At 34.9% G+C, this 7,094-nt stretch overlaps 1 long non-coding RNA gene across 1 annotated transcript; it reads left to right on the top strand.

Moving 5' to 3' along the window:
- Positions 1-4,261: 4,261 nt before the first annotated feature.
- On the top strand, positions 4,262-6,041 carry LOC113308652. Its single transcript, XR_003339964.1, has 4 exons — positions 4,262-4,495; positions 4,638-4,690; positions 5,179-5,510; positions 5,607-6,041. It is a non-coding gene; the product is annotated as an uncharacterized LOC113308652 (long non-coding RNA).
- Positions 6,042-7,094: the final 1,053 nt, after the last annotated feature.

Below are 7,094 nucleotides of genomic sequence, written 5' to 3'. Positions count from 1 at the left end.
CTAGTACTTCGATTTCATGTTTGCATGTCAAATTAGGTCAGAAAATTCAAAATTTTGAATTAGCAGTTGCGACGCCGGCAAGGTATTTTTTATCGACCTTGCCGGATTTTCATAGTTAGGGTTTGGCCGGCAAGCTATAAGGTTGAAGAACTTGCCGTCTGTATAGTTTCTGTAACTGCTACTAGCAGGGCCGGTAGGTTATTCAAATGTATACCCTGCCGGAGGAAGTTTTTAATTAACAGCCGACATGTTATTAGTTTTTATCCTGCCAGCCCCTTGTTTTCAATATTTGGTTCCTGATGCCTAGAATTTGTAAAACCGGAAAGGTATTTATATAAGACCATGCCGGATCTTTGTTGGCCAGCAATGTGTGGGTAATGGACCTTGCCGACCTGTAATGTGAAAAATTCATGTTCTACTGTGTTCATATTTGTCATCAACCGGCAGGCTATTTTGATGATACCCTGCCGGATATACTTTAGCCGGCACACATGTGTTATTCGACCATTCCGTCCATTGTTCCGCTGGATGGGTTAAACCTGTCGAACCTGCTGACCTGTAATTTTTTTTCTTAATTGTGCTTGTTTAGGTTGGAAAAGGAAAAGAAGAAAGCTCTGAAAGTTCTTAGTCCTCCTCGTGTTGGTAAAAAACTCTTGACTTCAACACATAGAGGGGCATACGTTGTGCCGGGAACGCTCAAGATCCGTGTACCGAATTATTCTGAACCACCATCTGAACCAATGATTCAGACGATACTCCAGATGAAGACCAATCAATTCCATCTGGTAGAACAGGTGATGATGATGATGTTGATGAAAGCACTCTGGCTGATGGAGGAGGTAACAATAATGATGATGATGGTGATCAAGACATGCCTGATGTTGGAGGAGGTAATGATGATGATGATGATGATGATGATGGTAATGGAGATAAAGGTAAGAATATCCAAGATGAAATTGTTGAAGAGGAAGAGGAACAAGAAGAAGAAGGAGATGGAGATGGAGATGGCACTACAAGAAAATGGGCATTTAGTGACAAATGTTTTTCCGTCAAAGAGTTTTTTGTCATCAAACATATTCACATGTGACGAATCGCAAAATTGTTAGAATAAATATTCTTTTTGCGACAAAAAAACTATTTTGTCTTTAGAATTGTCACCGAAATCATGGATGACAACAAAAACTTGTCGCAATTTCCTCTGTCGCCAATGATTTGTTCAGCGAGAATTTTACCAGTCACGAGATTTATTTATACTGACGATGACAGACACCGGTCGCAAAAACATAATTGGTAACCACTATTTTTTTTCTCGTTAAATATATATAGGGTGACAATAACCGTCGGTCGTTAGTAACTTTTAACTACGACGGGACGAGACTTTGTCTCCATAGTGTTTTGGCGTCTAAAATACTTCGTCAAAATATAAATTTTAGGCGAGAAAGAAAATGTTGATGCTATCGTGATCTTTTTTGCCGCAAACAAAAATGGTCCTGGAAACAATATTTACAATGACCAAATTTTAGACACAAAAAAAATATTCTGGTGACTAAATAACTTGTTGTTAGGATTACTTATATATTAGAGACAAAAAATACTTGTCAGTAAAATATGGATTTACAACAACAAAATTGATTTACTTTGTGGACACTGATAGATAATGAAGCTGTGGATATCGCAAACTGTGAGGATATTTCAAATCAAAATCCTTTCACGCTTTAACATCAACGAGATGCCATAAAACTCCTTCAGGAGCAACATGTTCCTTGTGCCTTCTCATATCAGCAGATGTATGCCCTGAAGAAAATAATCTCTGCAATCTTGGTTTTAAAGGAAAATAGTGCAGTATCTTGTGTGGGACTTTCTTACCCTTGTCGTCATTGACTTTGTACCTAGGCTCGTGGCATACTGGACAATCATCCCTATCCTTATGTTTCTTCCAGTATAAATCACAATCATTTTTAAATTCATCAATCGATTCATAACCCAATTCAAGATCACCCAATATCTTTTTAGCTTCATAGTATGAATTTGGAATTTATTATCTTTTAGAAAAGATTTCTTAAGCAACTCAAGATGCATCTCAAAACTTTTGTTGCTCCAACAGTTGAGCACTTTGAGATGCATCAACTCTACAAGGAAAGTTAATGACGAGTACTCTGAAGACTAAGACCATTGTAATCTGCAGAAACATAAATGCTATCATACGACAATAGGTAACATAGTGCTGCAAAAGACTAAGACCCTTTCTACAGATGACGCGAATCTTGCGAAATAAAAGAAATTGTAAATGATTACAATTGTGAAGTCTGCAATGAAGAGATTCTGAAAAATAAGGACACTTACGCAGAGATTGCATTCTGCATAGGAATAAAAGCAGTCCTGATGGAGGGACGAGTGAAGACTGCCTAGGCTGCAAAGTAAGAACTGATCAGCAGATAAAGAAGATATCACACATTAGTCCTTGTTGTAGTCCTCCACTCGTTTACAACAAATGGAACAAAGAAGACATAAAATGATATTAAAGAAGCCATTAAAGAGAAAAAAACACAACACTTCTAAAATAAACCAACTAGATATTCGTTGGCACTTATAAAATACTAAACAAACTAATAATGCTGAAGTACTCACTAGACTAAACAACCTGAAAAAGGACACTTCTAAAAATCCACCTAAGCCAAACTCTTAATAAACTTCAGAGGTAGTGATAAAGATTGGGTGCAACAATAGACTTCTTACTACATAGGTTATCGCGACACCAATAAGGGTTTATGTCATAACCATTAGGTGCTGCAATATATTAAGTTTCCTGTAGTGAGTGCAAAAGTTCTTCTATCTCCTCATCAGAAAGTTTGCGGTCATGACGTCTTTTCGATTTCGTCTCCAGAACTTCGTCATATATATATCTCATCTTCATCAGTTGTTCCCCCTGCCACAATGCATTGCTCATGCATCTCAACTATTTTTTCCAGAATGTATATATAAGTTCATTTTATTTTTAGAAAGCAATCATTTTTTGGAGACTAGGACTATACTACATTATCCATAGTTAAGGAACATTATAAACTAGTGCATAGGTGTAAAGAAAATACATGGTATTCATATACACAAAGAATCTGTAAATAATTAGAAATGTAAATCTTAGTTGATTCAACTTACATATTGAACATTAGCTGTTTCAGATATCTAAACATGCTGAACCTCTTTGATATGCGTGTGAGTATCGTGAAACGTTTGATTTTCGCCGCTTGCACTCCCAAAAAAAATTTCTGGAGGAAGAATGGAAAATATCAACAAAGAACAACAACAAAGATATTTCTTACGCACGTTACTGATTTTTAATCACAAATACCTTATCTATGCGCACTTGAAACGCCCGAGAACCCCACAGTGGTTCTGCCTACCTTGACACGTTCAATTAGAACAACCCTGTCATGCTCAGGAATTTTTTTCCAAGAAGTATATTGCATCGGAGCAAAGTCACGAACAACTATGTCGCATTAAGTAGATAATTTATAACTATTTGTGGAGATTAGTTCCCCCGCTACATTTGAGAATTTGATAGGAAATTTTCCATGTTGGGCAATCCAATCATCTGTATCTATGCCGCGTGACGAGTAAAAATTTGTATGGGCGAAATGGACAAAAAAAATTAGCAAGAATGAATTTGGATTCATCCTGGATTTAACTTAAAAAATAGCGAGAGTGAAATTGAATGCATCCTGATGTAAATAAAAATAAGAAAAAATATTTGAAAATGGATAGGGTGACACTGTTTACATCCTGGCTGTTTTTACATTCTCGTCCACTTAAACAGTATCAAATTTTACATGTCTTTTTCATAATTAACCAATTTTGTGTTAAAATTACCGAGAAAATAATATACCATTCTACATTAAAATTTGTTGATTAGATCACCGACGTGACTTGAAATTCACCAACTCTAAAACAAATACTTAAACATAGACCAAACTATGTTTCGGGACCTCTATTACTCGGTCGATGGTTGCTAATAAGCGGAATGCACGAATTTATTTAACACACAATATTCACATGCTTCTCATACACTTATCATAATCAGTATGCCAATCCTAAACCAATTCTCTAGTCTCTACCGTTCAAAGGTTTCCATCCAAAACCTTTTAACCTTCTAATAAAACTTCATTTTCCTCTCATCTCCTTCTCACTCCCTCTAATCTTCCTTTTCCTTTCTTTTCTAATAGAGTCCTCTAGTCTTCTAACTCCTAAAAGAAGAAGAACCCTAAATCAGCCGCCACTTTCATTTTCCTCCACCGCCGATCCACCACTGAAGCTATTTCTTCTCTCATTGAAGTATTAGATCAAGTAATCTTTCACAAGATGTTATTGATGAGGTCTTTTACAAATTGTAAAGTGTTTTCAAGCAGATTCAAAGAAGGAAAATCTTCAATTACTCTCAAAATATCTGTTGGAAGTTTTAATTCTCTGATGTTCCTCTTAATTCCCTCATGTTGATAAGGTATTGACTATTTGAGTTCATGTTTTTGGTGGATTTACTGGATAACGAAACATAGTTTTGTGTTTCTTTTAGTGTATCTTTTATGTGTCTTTTAGATATTAGTTATATGGAGCCTAATTGTATTTGGTTTTGTGATTTTCAGGGTTTTACGTACAGCTTCAAAACACATGTGCGTAGATTATATGGTTTGTTAAGGTGTGTTTTTTGTCGATATCAATTGACCTTGTTTGTATAATTTTATCCCTGTCAAAGTGAAATTGTAGTAGAGCGAATGATCATTCCTGCTACTCCTTGGTTATCTTGTCGAATCAGTTGGGAACATAGCATGGTAGATATTCATAGAAGTTAATATTCAAGAGAAGTCTTGCTAATACAGTGGGGAAATTTGCACTTGTTATATTCAAAAATCCAAAGGAGACTAATTTTATTAAGTCCAACAATCTTTAACATAACTCGAAATTTCAAAATATCATTGCAGTACCATTTTAGATTTCATAAACATTAGGCATACATTGTTTCATATCCCGTGTTGTTCCTTGTTAGAGTAGTTTCTAATCTCTCTTTGAAGTAGATTTTATTGAGAGTCTTGTGATACTAGACATCTAGTTTCTTTTTTTGATTGTATTCATTTGAGTTCTTGTTCATTGATTTTGTTAGAAATGTGACTAAGGGGATGGTTGCAGGTGGTGAATCTACATGCAATGGCCAATGTATTATTTACAGCAGGCAACAACCAATTTTCACCTAGACAACCGTCGGGGTTCAATGATAATGATTTTACTTCTCAACCTTTCTCTTTTTAATTGGTTATGTTAATTATTTTATTTGATCATGTGGGTTACTTAATATATCAACCTTATCAAGGGAGTTGTGAAGATCAAGCAGTAATGAAGAAGAAATGCAAATCCCAGTTGAAAAAGGTCCTCCAGTCGGAGTGCGGGGTAATCCTTTTGGGAACATCTCACCAGTAAATTGGTCAAGTTTGTGTGACCTCTTTGTTATGGAGAGTATTAAGGTGAAGTAAATGGTTACTGTACTTTGGAAGATATAGGTGATGTATATAGTTTAATCCTCTTGCAGGTACTAACTTAGTACTTTTCTTAAATTTCAGAAATGTCGTGATCGTCATGAGAATTTTAATGCCTCGAGGGCATACATAGTCAGGTTCAAGGGACAACAAAGGTTTCAAGGGCATATGTTGCCAGTTTCACGGGACGAAAAATAAATATATACATAGAGAAAATGGAACAATTTAAGGAAGCCAACACAAATCTTGGGCACAATACACTCGTTAATGGTTCTTGATCCAGCTGATTCTCCAACCATTGAAGATCCAGAAGCTGCTTAGTGCTTAGTTTTATGTTACTCCTTGTTTTTAGTTAAAGTTACATGAGTGCTAGTTTTCTTCAATAATTTAGAAGTGTTGTCTTTTTAATAGTTCAATTACTGCTTAAGTTATTAGAAAATTATTCTGTTTAAATGGTTTTCCTTTCTATATTATTTACATATTTTAATGAATTACAAAGACTACATTTGTTGCTGACTATTTCGGAAACAAATTTATTTTATTTTCGTCAAAGGCAAATATTTTAGTCACCAAATTTATTTGCAGCAAAACAATTTGTCTTTTAGTCTATTTTCATGGATAAAAATTGTAGTTTCTGAAATGATTTACTGCTGAGACAAAGTTCTTTGTCAAAAATAACTTTTCAACGAAAAATATATTCGTCTCCCAAAAACTATTTCAAAGACGATATATTATACTCCTGAAAATCTTTTTTCAACGACAAATATATCACTCATAGAAAACTAATTTTGGCACAAAGTTTTTCTGTCACTAATATTTTTTATTCCGAGACAAAATTTTTTTGTCCACAAAATGAATCTTTACAGACTAAATACATTAGTCAATAAAACATATTTGGAGTCCAATTTCCTTTGTGTACAAAACTCACTTTTAATAGCTGAAGTATTTGTCTCAAAAATTATTTTTAAAAACGAATGTATCGATCATCCAAATCGCTTTTTGGAGACAAAAACACTTGTTAGAAAAGCATGATTTAAAGACAAAGTACTTTGTCGCTGGAGCTTATTATCAAGACAAAACTAAATTGTCAGGAAAATATTTAATGAGAAAAATCTTTTATCGCCATAATTAATTTTGATGACCTAATTTTTCGACGTTAATTTTGAACTTTGAAGACAGTTTACGGTAGTCATTAAAAGACATATACAACGACATAAAATTTGGCGTCACCAAAATTATCTCCTACGACCATAAAAAGTTTCCACGACGATGATTAGACGACAAATTTTTTTTTTCCAAATTTTATTTGGCGACTAAACAAGGTAGTTCAGTGACAAAATTATTTGTCACTAAATGCCCATTTTCTTGTAGTGTGGAGATGGAGATGGAGATGGTGGAGAAGTTCAAACCACCGAAGCTTCAGCTTCAACTTCAACCGGAACGAGGAAGAGGGTGATCACTAGACCAACTAATTCCCACATGCCTCCCTCTCACTTGATGGTTACACTGAAACCAGGTGAGCCTCAAAGGGGGACCCCAAGATATGGCCCAAAAGTCTTTTTGGATAAAAAG

The sequence above is a fragment of the Papaver somniferum genome, chromosome 9 (genome assembly GCF_003573695.1).
Source record: "Papaver somniferum cultivar HN1 chromosome 9, ASM357369v1, whole genome shotgun sequence".
Classification (NCBI taxonomy): Eukaryota; Viridiplantae; Streptophyta; class Magnoliopsida; order Ranunculales; family Papaveraceae; genus Papaver; species Papaver somniferum.
The sequence above is the reverse complement of the archived record's forward strand: the minus strand, read 5'-3'. Positions and strand labels throughout refer to the sequence as shown.